A 13453-nucleotide genomic window follows, 5' to 3' on the forward strand; every position below is an offset into this window, starting at 1 on the left:
GCTGTAGGACTGCTGAGGTCCACTCTAGGCCCTGCTTGCCTGGGGATCACCTGCAGCAGCTGCAGAACTGTAAGGGTTGCTACCAGTTTCTTCTTCTGCTATCTTTGTCCTAGAAGGATACCCACCAAATGTCAGTCTGATCTCTCCTTTATGAGGTGACTCTTTGGCTATACAGGGGTCAGGGAGCTGCTTGAGGAGACAGTCTGTCCTTTATAGGAGCTCAAGTGCTGAGCTGTGAGCTCTGTTGTTCATTCAGAGCTGCAGGGCAGGTACATTTAAGTCTGTTGCAGCAGAACTCATAAACCGCTTTTTGTTCCCAGGTGCTCTGTCCCAGGGAATTAGGGCTTTATTTATGGGTTTCCGTTGTGCTGCTGCTTTTCTTTTTTTTCAGGACTGCCCTGCCCAGCAAGGAGGCAGCCTGGTCACTGTCTGCCTGCAGAGGCTTTGCTGAGCTGCTGTGGGCTCCACCCAGCTGCTGTATGAACTTCCCTGCAGTCCTGTTTATATGGGTGTAGTTAGAACTGCCTCGGCAATGGTGGCCCACCTCTGTATTGGTGAACTCTCTCTGTAATGGCAGGTTGCCTTGGCAATGGCAGACAGCCTCAGCAATGGTGGGTTGCCTTACAACGGCAGGCTGCCTCAGCAATGACGGACTACCTCCGGAGTGGTGGAGTGCCTTGGTAATGACAGACGCTCCTCCCCCACAGAGCTGTACCGTCCCGGGTTCAGCTGCACTTGCTGTGAAACTTTCAATTCAGAGAGTTTCTGATTGCCGTTTTTTTGTGGGGATGGGACCAGCGGAGCCTGATCACCTGGCTCCCTGCCTCAGAGCCTTTTTTTTCTTTTTTAGTTGAACAGTTGCCTCTATCCCAGTCACCTGTTGAAAGGGCGATGGGATTTGTGTGATTTCCCGTGCGGAGACTCACTGCGCTGGCTTAAACATAGCGCTCAGATTTGTGGCGCGTTTTTTGCCCAGGAATCTCCTGGCCTGGCTCCCTGTTCAGTCCCCTCTTTAATCAGATGAATGTGCAACTTCCTGGGTCTCCAATCACCAGTCAAAAGGGCACCCGGACCAGTGTATTTTGTACGGAGACCTGCCAGCCGGGGCACAGACAAAGCAGCCTCGTGGGGCAAAGCAGCCACGCCCACCAAAAGAACCGCACTGGCCAAAACAGCCGCGCTGACGACCCGTGGGGCTCCTCTGCCTGGGAATTACCTGGTCCGTGGGCAATAAAAATGCAGCGTCTACTCACCCTCTGCGCTTTCACTGGGAGCTGCAACTCTGAGCTGTTCCTAAACGGCCATCTTCAAACAGTTGCAAGTTCTTAATGACCTACAGAGACACTTAGACTTCCACACAATGATAGTGGGAGACTTTAACACTCCACTGACAGTATTGGACAGATTAACGAGACAGAAAGTCAACAAGGATATCCAAGACTTGAACGCAGATTTGGACCCAGTGGACCTAATGGACATTTACAGGACATTCCACCCCAAATCCACAGAATACACATTCTTCTCAGCTCCACATTGTGCTTACTCCAAAATTGACCACATAATTGGAAGTAAATCACTCCTCTGCAAATGCAAAAGAATGGGAATAATAACAAACAGTCTCTCAGACCACAGCACAATCAAATTAGAGCTCAGGATTAAGAAAAGCACTCAAAACCATACAATCACATGGAAACTGAACAACTTGCTCCTGAATGACGAATGGATAAACAGTGAAATGAAGGCAGAAATAAAAATGTTCTTTGAAACCAACGAGAATGAAGACACAATGTACCACATCCTATGGGACACATTTAAAGCAGTGTCTAGAGGGAAATTTATAGCAATAAATGCCCACATGAGAAAGAAGAAAAGATCTAAAATCGACACCCTATCATCAAAATTGAAAGAGCTACAGGAGCCAGATTAAAAAAACTCAAAAGCAAGCAGAAGACAAAAAATAACTAAGATCAGAGCAGAACTGAAGGAGATAGAGACACAAAAATCCCTTCAAAAAATCAATAAATCCAGGAGCTGGTTTTTTGAAAAGATCAACGAAATAGACTGCTAGCTAGACTAATAAAAAAGCAAAGGGAGAAGAATAGAATAGATGCAATTAAAAAAAAATCAAGGGGAGATCACCATGGATTCCTCAGAAATACAAACTACCATCAGAGATTACTACAAATAACTCTATGCACATAAACCAGTAAATCTGGAAGAAATTGATAGATTCCTGGTCACTTGGACACTCCCAAGACTAAGCCAAGAAAAAGTTGAAACCCTGAATAGACCAATAATAAGGACTGAAGTTGAGGCAGCAATTAATAGCCTATCAACCAAAAAAAGTCCAGGTCAAGACGGGTTCACAGCTGAATTCAACCAGACATACAAAGAGGAGCTGGTACCATTCCTGTTGAAACTATTCCAAAGAATACAAAAAGAGGGAATCCTCCCTAACTCTTTCTATGAGACCAACATCATCCTGATACCAAAACCTGGCACAGACACAACTAAAAAAGAAAACTACAGGCCAATATCCGTGATGCACATTGATGCAAAAATCTTCAATAAAATACTGGCAAACTGAATCCAACAGCACATCAAAAATCTCATCCACCACAATCAAGTAGGCTTCATACCGGGATGCAAGGCTGGTTCAACAGACACAAATCTATAAATGTAATCTGCCACATAAACAGAACCAAAGACAAAAACCACATGATTATCTTAATAGATGCAGACAAGGCCTTTGACAAAAGTCAACAGCCCTTTATGCTAAAAAATCTCAATAAACTGGGTATTGATGGAACGTATATCTCAAAACAATAAAAGCTATGTATGACAAACCCACAGTCAATATCATACTGAATGGGCAAAAATTAGAAGCATTCCCTTTAAAAACTGACACTAGATAAGGATGCCCTCTCTCACCACTACTATTCAATATAGTATTGGAAGTTCTAGCCAGAGAAATCAGGCAAGAAAAAGAAATAAAGGGCATTTAATTAGGAAAAGAAGAAGTCAAATTGTCCCGATTTGCAGACCACATGATCATATATTTAGAAGACCTCATCGCCTCAGCCCAAAACCTCCTTAAGCTGATAAGCAACTGCAGCAAAGTCTCAGGATACAAAATCAGTGTGCAGAAATCACAAGCATTCCTATACACCAATAACAGACAAACAGAGAGCCAAATCATGAGCGAACTCCCATTTACACCTGCTACAAAGAGAATAAAATACCTAGGAATAAAGCTGACAAAGGAGGTAAAAGATCTCTTCAAGGAGAACTGCAGACCACTCCTCAAGGAAATAAGAGAGGACACAAACAGATGGAAAAACATTCCATGCTCACTGTTAGGAAGAATCAATATTGTGAAAATGGCCATACTGCCCAAAGTAATTTATAGATTCAATGATATCCACATCAAGCTACCATTGTCCTTCTTCACAGAACTGGAAAAAACCACTTTAAACTTCATATGGAACCAAAAGAGAGCCCACATAACCAAAACAATCCTAAGCAAGAAGAACAAAGCTGGAGGCATCATGCTACCTGACTTGAAACTATACAAGGCCACAGTAATCAAAACAGCATGATACTGGTACCAAAACAGAGATATAGACCAATAGAACAGAACAGAGATCTCAGAAGCAATGCCACACACCTACAACCATCTGATCTTTGACAAACTGGACAAAAAAAGCAATGGGGAAAGGATTCCCTGTTTAATAAATGGTGTTGGGAAAACTGGCTAGCCATATGTGGGAAGCTGAAACTGGACTCCTTCCTTACACGTTATACAAAAATTAACTCCAGATGGATTAAAGATTTAAACATAAGACCTAACACCGTAAAAACGCTAGAAGAAAACCTAGGCAAAACCATTCAGGACATAGGCATAGGCAAGGACTTCATGACTAAAACACCAAAAGCAATGGCAACAAAAGCCAAAACAGACAAATGGGGTCTAATTAAACTTAAGAGCTTCTGCACAGCAAAAGAAGCAATAATTAGAGTAAACCATCAACCAATAGAATGGGAAAAAATGTTGCAATCTACCCATCAGACAAAGGGCTAATATCCAGAATCTACAAAGAACTAAAGCAGATTTACAGGGGGAAAAAAAAACACAAACAAACCCATTCAAAAGTGGGCAAAGGATATGAACAGACACTTTACAAAAGAAGACATTTATGTGGCCAACAAACATATGAAAAAATTCTCATCATCAGTGGTCATTAGAGAAATGCAAATCAAAACCACATTGAGATACCATCTCAGGCCAGCTAGAATGGTGATCATGAAAAAATCTGGAGACAGATGCTGGAGAGGATGTGGAGAAATAGGAACACTTCTACACTGTTGGTGGGAATGTAAATTAGTTCAACCATTGTGGAAGACAGTGTGGCGATTCCTCAAGGATCTAGAAATAGAAATTCCATTTGACCCACCAATTCCATTACTGGGTATATATCCAAGGGATTATAAATTGTTCTATTATAAAAAACACATGCACACATATGTTCGTTGTGGCACTGTTTATGATAGCAAAGACCTGGAACCAACCCAAATGCCCATCAATGATAGACTGGTTAAAGAAAATGTGGCACATATACACCATGGGATATGATGCAGCCATAAAAAATGATGAGTTCGTGTCCTTTGTAGACACACGGATGAACCTAGAAACCATCATTCTCAGCAAACTGACATGAGAACAGAAAACCAAACACCGCACGTTTTCACTCATAAGCAGGTGATGAACAATGAGAACACTTGGGCACAGGGAAGGGAACAACACTCACAGGGATAGGTGAGGGGGTGGAGGGAGGGGTAGGAGGTGGAGGGGATGGGGAGGAGGGTGCAGGATAACACTGGGAGAAATGCCTGATGTACTGATATACGCAATGGTAGAGGGTAGGATGGAGACAGCAAACCACCACAGCATGTATGTACCTATGCAACAATCCTGCAGGATGCAGGACATGCACATGTACCCCAGAGCCCAAATGCAGTAATAATAATAAAAAAATGCTAAATGTCTAAATGTATTGAAATGCTTCTAAAAGTAAAATATTTAGCATTTATTTGCAGATGGGTAATGTTAAATATCCCATTTATTATTACTACCACTTGCCTGAATAAATCCTACCATAAGCATTAAGCAAATCAGTAAACAAAGAAATAACACTTCATGTGATGAATGCCAATATAAAGCACGTTTAAACTGTTCTGTCAAGAGACAATCCTGGAAATGCTAGCTGTGTTTCTTTGCTTTTCTGCAATCATCTGAATATGTAAATTCAAATTGCAGCTTATAAAACTTCAAATTGAGGCTTTTGAAATTTCAGAAAACACATGCGCTTGGAAAAGCAGATTATAACAAGGTCCTGGTGGGATTTTGTCACCATCTTTTTTACATTTCAAATTATTAAAAAAAATCTAGATAAGAAATGACTACCAAATGTTTTCATATTTAAAAGATGGTGTATTTCTTTAAAAAATTAAATCACTGGAAAAAAGTTTTTCACAAACATGGTGTAAAAAGAAAGATAGCAAAAAGCTTAGCCAAAGCTTTTACTATTTAAGGGATGATTGACGCTGAGAGTTCTTAAGAGTTTTCTAAATTAGTATATGGTTAATATCCATAAAATCATATGCAAGATGTTGTCTTTCAGATTGATCCTGAAGGTTAATTACAAAATGTACTTAATTATTTATAGTGCACCGTTGAGTCTCAGATACTCTGTTTCCAAAGACACTGTAAATATAGAAAATTGAGCAGAATTATATTGGAAAGACAGTAATTCTTCACAAATTAACTTGTTGATATAATGCAATTCCATTTAAACCTTCAGTAGAATTATTTTATGATTTGACCAAATGATACATTACATGAATTAAAATAACTAAATTGGGAATGTGGGGTAATCTACCAGAAATTAAACATTTTAAAGCTGCAATGATTGACATAGTGCATTACTGTCACAAAAATCTACAGTAGATTAACAAGCAGAAACTTAAAATATAGTGAAGAAAACACCATAAATCAATTCAGAAGAGATGGTGCTGGGGTAAAAAATACGAATTTCTGAGAAACTCTTCAAGGTTAGAAACAACACTATAAAAATTTAAGATGGTTTTCTTTTTTTAACAAATGAATAAGTAAGGATCAAGAATAAGGAGAATATCTGAACAATAGTAAAATGTCCGCAATTTTAAGAATGCTATCAATGAACATAATATCAAAGAAATAAACTGTTAAATTTTATTAAGAAAAAAATATAAAAGGCAAAAAGGAACCTGGCAACATATTCTCAATAAATCTGTGTTTAAGATAATGTGAAAAGAGTTCTTAAAAATAAGAAAACACAGGAAAAATGGGCAACAGACATTGCAGATAATTGACAGTAGAAACTAAATAAATAACAAACATGCACACACATACAACATTTTCAACTTTCCTATTAATAAAGCACTTAAAATATCTATGGCATGCTTTTTACTTGTTTTATCAGGTATATAAATTATAATGCTCAGTAGTGTTGAAAGTGTAGTGAGACAAGTATTTTCTAACTGTTGGTGGTAGTTTATGAGTGTTTTGAGTACCAGCCTTGACAGAAATTCAACAACGTGTATCTAAATCCTTAGGATTCCCATTGTTAACTTTTCATGCTTATTCCAGCAGATATGTGATCCAAAATGTATAAACAAATGTATTTATTGTAAATTTATTCATTATAATAAAAAATGAAAGCAAACAAAATTCCTAATAACACAATAATGGTGAAATATAGGGTACCCATATATATTTTATTACTAGGATCTTAAAATCAATTTTTCAAAGAGTAATTAATGACCTTCAGAGATATAGTAGAATAATAAATGAAGAAAATTCACATATAATGTTTATAGAGTTTGATCTTAGTAATGTGTCTAAATCTCAACTCTAATAATTACATATCTCTTTGCTGGATAGTCTTGATAGGAAAAAAAATACGCAAGTAAATAATTTGAGACATATTTGAGGAGGGGGGAGTATTTGATTTAGAATTTTCTAAACTTAAGGTTGATTATTATTATTGTTTGGTTTGATATTATTTTTTCCTGCTCTTTAAATTTTTGTTTGTTTGGGGGGGCTTGGGGTGTTCTTTTTCTTAAAATTATCTGTTTCTAGATGAAAGTTGAAAATGTTTAAAAGCCTTGCCAGTGTGTCTAGTTTTTTCAAATGTAATCAGATTTTAGGAAGATTTTACTTAACTAAAAGTATTCAGAACGTTGTGCAAAATCATCTGGAGTCAAATAGTAATGGAGGCAATGATTTGCAGAGTAGTAAAGAGAGAGAAAAAGATGAGACATACCCTCAAAATCTAGACCCAAGGAATTAAATCAGCTTGAAATATTTAAACAAATAAAGGATGCCTACACTAGAAGTTTTCTTCTGCAATTGATTCTAAGGTCGGAATCTGAGGTGAAATGGTGCTATTCCACATTCTAAAACAAGCTGCCAGCAATCCAGACAAACCAATTCCCCATAGGAAAGCAACATTGGTATTATCTCTATTCCTGGCAATTTCCAACCTCCTCTGTACTCCATGTCCCAGCAAAGATTAAGAAGACTGACATAGGAAGGGGTAGTAAATTTTGTGGGGGGTGCAGTTTTTGTGGTAAGGGACAGTTCCTTCCCTTCACTGCTTTCATCTCTCTCAAGTCAAAAGTAGAGACTTTGAGAGAATCAATGAGATTAAGTATATAGACTCCAAGAAGGAAAAAGCATCCCCTCACTTCACTGAATGTTTGTAATCTGAAGAACACCTTCAGAGGTCTGTGTGGCTTTTGGAGAGGCTAGGAGAGCACCATAGGTATTCCTTTGGCTTTCCATATGTAAGCACTTAGAGTGGAAGAAGAGGAGGAACCATAAGGCTAGCTATACATAAGAAATCGACAAAAGGCCAGGAAATTGAGTTATTCCTATTTTCAATTTTAAAAAGAGAGAATTGTCAGTGATTAAACTTCATAAAATGAAGCAAGAATGGGCTTAGAAAATAGCAAACATGAAATGTTAATTATTAGTTCAAAAGTTAGTTTACCATGTTTTCTCTGCCAAATGATTGCTAATGACTTAAGTCCTTATTTCCAGCTTTCCTCTCTCCCTAAGCTGTAGATCTCTTGATTTTTTAAACTAGTACTTTCTCCAAAATGTATGAAACAACAAAATATACTCTAAGCTGCACTAAATAGCATTCATCTTCCCAGCCAGATAAGGTAGAAGTACTCCTAGATCAGATGTTATATTCAGGATAAGTTAAAAACAGACTCTGACCCCAATGGCCCAGGAATGAACCAGGATTAACCATTTATTATCTGTATGACCATGGGAAAAAAATACTAAGCTTCATTTTGTGCTATCTGTAAGTGATGAGATAATAGTACACATCTAATTGTAGCATTGTGAGGATTTGATACTCAGCTAAGTTCCTGCCATGTATTAAGTACTCGTAATTGTTAACTACTAATACTGACCACTCACTCTCCTTCTATCAGCAAATCCTACTGAGTCTCCTTCTACATTGTAAACTTTTCCTGTCATCTCCTTTTTCCTTCCTACAACTTTATGCATTGGACCTTCATTACTTTATTGCCTGGCAGATTGTGATAGTCTGATGAATGATTTCTGTCTCTTGTCTTATCACACTTACCCAGAATCATCCCCCACAGAGTAGCCGGAGTGAGCTTTTGATGAAACAAGTATTTTACTACTAAAAGCCTTTAAGTAATTCATCTAGTTCATTACCTAAAGTTTAAAACAGTAAGCAACATTCTAGGTGCTTCTTAACCCAGATTCTAACTGCCTCACTGGCTTCATCTTCTAACCCTTCCTCCATAAATCTCAAATAATTTGCTAAACCGTAATATCAAATAAACTAGTTTGTACATGTATGGGAGGCATCAAAATATTTTTATTGGCAAAAATTCATATAATAAAACACTAATGCCAATGGAAATTGAAGCCAAAACATTATCAATTCTATTAATGGAAAATAAACTCAAGCATCAGGTAAGTAATGCCATAATAAAATTCAGATAACAGTTATCTGTCATTACATTAAGACTTAAAACAAGAATCCTGAAACAACCAACAACCTGGTAGTAGCCACAACAGCCCAAGTCTCTATGGGAGGTTCTGCCAACTAACCAAATTCCATCTATTTTAAGCTGCACATTTTACAACATTAACACCACTGAAATAAGGGCAAGCTTTCCTCTTTTCATGTTGGTCAGGACACAAGTGGCTTAGAAGAAAATGACAGAGACAGTAATTGGAGCCCTCTTAAGAAATGCTAGGAGGGCAGGTGCAGTGGCTTATGCCTGTAATCCCAACACTTTAGGAGGCTGAGGTGGGAAGATCATTTGAGCCCAGGAGTTTGAGACCAGCCTGAACTGGGCAACAGAGTGGGACCCCATAGCTAATAAAAAACAAAACAAAACAAAACAAAAACACAAAAACAACAACAAAATAAAAACAGAAAGTTTAGTTGGTTGTGGTTGTGTGTGCATCCGTAGTACCAGCTACTGGGGACGCTCAGCTGGGAGGATCACTTGAGTTGGGAGGTCGAGGCTGCTTGTAAGCTATGAAGGTGCCATTGTATACTCCAGCCTGGGCAACAGAGGGAGACTCTGTCTCAAAAAAAGAAAAGAAAAGAAAAGCTACATCATTAACTCTCTTGATGCCACAGAGGATGATATGGTGTGGGAAAAGACAGAAACCTGTGGTTCTGAAGGGACAAATGATACAGGAAAGTCAGCCTCTAAATGTAAAGGTGTTTTAGAAATATCTCAACCAAATTTTTTCATTTATATTTTACTTATCATGCATATGAAAGAGGGACCTATGACAAAACTAAAAATAAATCTAAAAGAACAAGAGTAATAGCAAAATATAACCTCAAGTGATAAGTGTCATAGTTTAATCAGCAGCATTCTCGCCTTCTCCATCCTCTACCTCACTGGTACTTAAAATGATGATACTCTATGGCCTGCATCTGAAGAGGTCTTTAATTTGATGAAATACTGTAGTGCATGTTCATAATTAAATGAGACGATGTTTCACAATCAATATTTCAAAGAATTGGAAAGATTATTTTATTTCAAAATAACTAAAAGAGAGGACTTGGAATGTTCCTCACACAAAGAAATAATAAATGCCTAAGGTGATGGATACCTTAATTATTTTACCTTACCTGATTTTATTGTTACACTTTGTATGCTTGTATTAAAGTATCACATGTACCCCATTAATATACACAACTATTATGTATCATGATTTAAAAAGAAACATTTTTAAAATAAAAAAATAGAACAGAAATTCATGCAAGATTAAAAAGAATGCTGGGATACATTATTAATTCACTCAACAATTATTTAGCCTGTGCCAGGAATTGTTTCAGGAGCAAGAATTGCAGCAGTAAACAAAACACACAAAAATCCTTGCCCTCAGGAAGCTTCATTTCATGTGTGAGATAGGTAACACAACAAATAAATAACAAAATTAATAGAATATGCTAATTTTAAGAACTAAAGAGAAAGATCAGAGAGAAAAAATAGAAATTTGGCAGGGAGATGCAATTTTAACTAGGGTCGTTAAGGAAGGCTTGCAGGAGGTGAGGGAGCCAACCATGTTTGATATTTCGGGGAAGTACTTTCTAGGCAGAAAGAAGACCAGGTGCGATGGCTCAGAAACAGGAACCCATCTAGTGTGTTAGAGAAACAGAGCCAAGGGTGCCAGTGACTCTCAGGAAGGATAAAAGCAAGTAAAAGTAGATGGGAATGTGGTCGAGAGATAGAAAGAGGGAATCATCAGGTCTTATAGATCAGTGCTATTCAATAAAAAAATTAGGTGAACCGCAGATATAATCGAATTTTTCTGGTTGCCACATTAAATGGTAGAAAAAGACAGGTGTAATTCATATTAATATATTTTATTTAAATCAATATATTAAAAATATTATGATTTCAACCTGTATGCGATATATGCAATATTAATGTGATATTATATATTATGTTTTAAATAATTTTAAATAGACTATTTTTAGAGCAATTCTACGTTCGAGGCAAAACTGAGCAGGAGGTAAAGAGATCTATTTTGTATACAAAGTATTCGAAATCTGGTGTGTATTTCACACTTACAGCTCATCTCAATTTGTACTAGCCACATTTCAAGTGCTCAGTAGCCACATATGATAGTGCCTACTATCTTGAACAGCACAAATCTGGACCTTTGTAGAACAATATAATGACTTTGGCTTTTGTGGTGAGTGAATTAGAAGGGCATGGAAGAGTTTTGAATGTAGGGATGGCACAATCTGACTTGGGTGTTCAACAGATACCTCTTGCTCCTGTGTTAAGCATGTACAGACTGTAATTAGACTATTTGTAACATAAAGGATAAATGCTTGAGGGGATGGATACCCCATTCTCCATAACATGCTTATTTCACATTTCATGCCTGTATCAAAACATCTCATGTACCCTACAAATACACATACCTACTATGTCCCCACAAAAATGAAAACAATAAAACATACATATTTGTAAAATAAGTGAATAAATGTATACATGAATTTAAAAGAGAATGAACAGAAGGAAGAATGTAACTTTACATGTCCAAAAACAGACTTTCAACAAGCTCTTATTAAATATAACAACTGAAGATAGACAAGCATAAGTCCAATAACCAGATTCTGATTTAGAGAATGATTGTAACTGTAGTTCTTTCAAGGCCATCTTTAAACAGGCTACCTCTTATTCCTGCAACATGCTGATCTATCTTCATGCTTCAAGACTCAGATCATTATCTTCTCTGGGATGTCTCCCAAGCACTGCCCCAGAAACAACTTCTCCTCCTACAATACTTAATCATAATCTTTGGCTTACATGCTTGTTTCTTCTCATTGACTATAAAATCCTCAAGACAAGGTATATAACACATACATCTTTAATCCTAATGCCCAGTAGAGTTCTTGGAAGATGGTAAGCTCTCAATACACATTTGTTAATAGGAAGTAAAACAATATTTAGCTAATCATTCAAAAAATGTAATTATCACAAATGTCTATCAAAAGTACTATATTTACGCAATTAAATGCTATACATCCAGGTGAATGAACAAACTAAAATTATATGCATCGTGGATTATTATAAAGATAATTTTGAATGAAAAAGGCAAGACACAAAGGAGTATAAGCCATATGATTCCATTTTCATAATAATCGGTGCAGGCAAAACTAAGTTGACAGGGTATGGATTATTCTTGGAGGTAGTGACTGCAAAGGGGTAAGAGGAGATTTCTGGGATTCTGATAATATTCTATTTCCTTCTCTGGTTGTACAGTGTGTCCAATTTTTAAAACAGCATTGAGCTATACAGTTAAATTGTGCACTGTCCTGTACATATATTATACTTAAAAGCTTCACAGAAGATATACATAGTTTCTAAAAGACAACAAAACAAAAAATTTTAAATTATTTTAAGCACAAACAATTTTGTTCAGCTGTCTTACAATTCAATATATAAGAATAAATGTATGGCTAATTAGCATAGAGTATATGCATTTTCATAATTAAAACTTCCACGAGTACAACATATGTTAAGTATTTTAAATCCGTTTTTCTCTTTCCTCAAATAAGGCTGTGAGTCATAATTTGGAAAACAGTTCAGCATGTAATAATTTGGTGTTTTTATTTTAAACCAAGCTGAAGCCACACAGAGCAGAACTACTCCACTGAGCCCTTTGCAAATCCTTGACCCACAGAATCAGGAGCAGATAAAATGGTAGCTACTTAAACAAAACAGAAACCTTGTTTATATTTTTGTCCCATAATTTTCAATAAGTATACTTTAATTAAACATTTTAAAACCTGCAACTTTAGAATATATACTTCTTTTAGGTGGTTTTCAACCAGGGACAATTTTGTCCCCACCCCCCCCAAACCCACCAGCATATTTGGCAATGCCTTGAAACATTGCCTGTTGTCTCTGCTCAAAGGTAAAGCTTTGCTACTGTTATTCAGTGTGTACAACAGGCCAGGGATACTGCTAAATACCCTACAATGCACAGGATAACCCCTCACGGCTAAGAATTATCCAAACTTAAATGTTAGTAATGCTAAATTTGAGAAACCTTGCTCCAATATAATGACGTGTTTGATTGATTGATTGATTGATTGATTGATTGATTTGAGGTGGAGTCTTGCTCTTGTTGCCCAGGCTGGAATTCAGTGGCGTGATCTCGGCTCACTGCAGCCTCTGCCTTCCAGGTTCAAATGATTCTCCTGCCTCAGCCTCCACAGTAGCTGGGATTACAGGCACCTGCCAACAAACCTGACTAATTTTTATATTTTTAGTAGAGATGGGGTTTTACCATATTTGCCAGGCTGGTTGCAAACTCCTG

At 37.2% G+C, this 13453-nt stretch overlaps 1 protein-coding gene across 9 annotated transcripts in view; it reads left to right on the forward strand.

The window, feature by feature from the left end:
• Positions 1 to 13453, forward strand: part of DMD (dystrophin) — a 2133401-nt gene that overhangs the window by 1285474 nt on the left and 834474 nt on the right. The gene's annotated exons all lie outside the window — the stretch shown is intronic.

This window comes from Cebus imitator, unplaced genomic scaffold (assembly GCF_001604975.1).
Source record: "Cebus imitator isolate Cc_AM_T3 unplaced genomic scaffold, Cebus_imitator-1.0 Scaffold208, whole genome shotgun sequence".
Lineage (NCBI taxonomy): Eukaryota > Metazoa > Chordata > Mammalia > Primates > Cebidae > Cebus > Cebus imitator.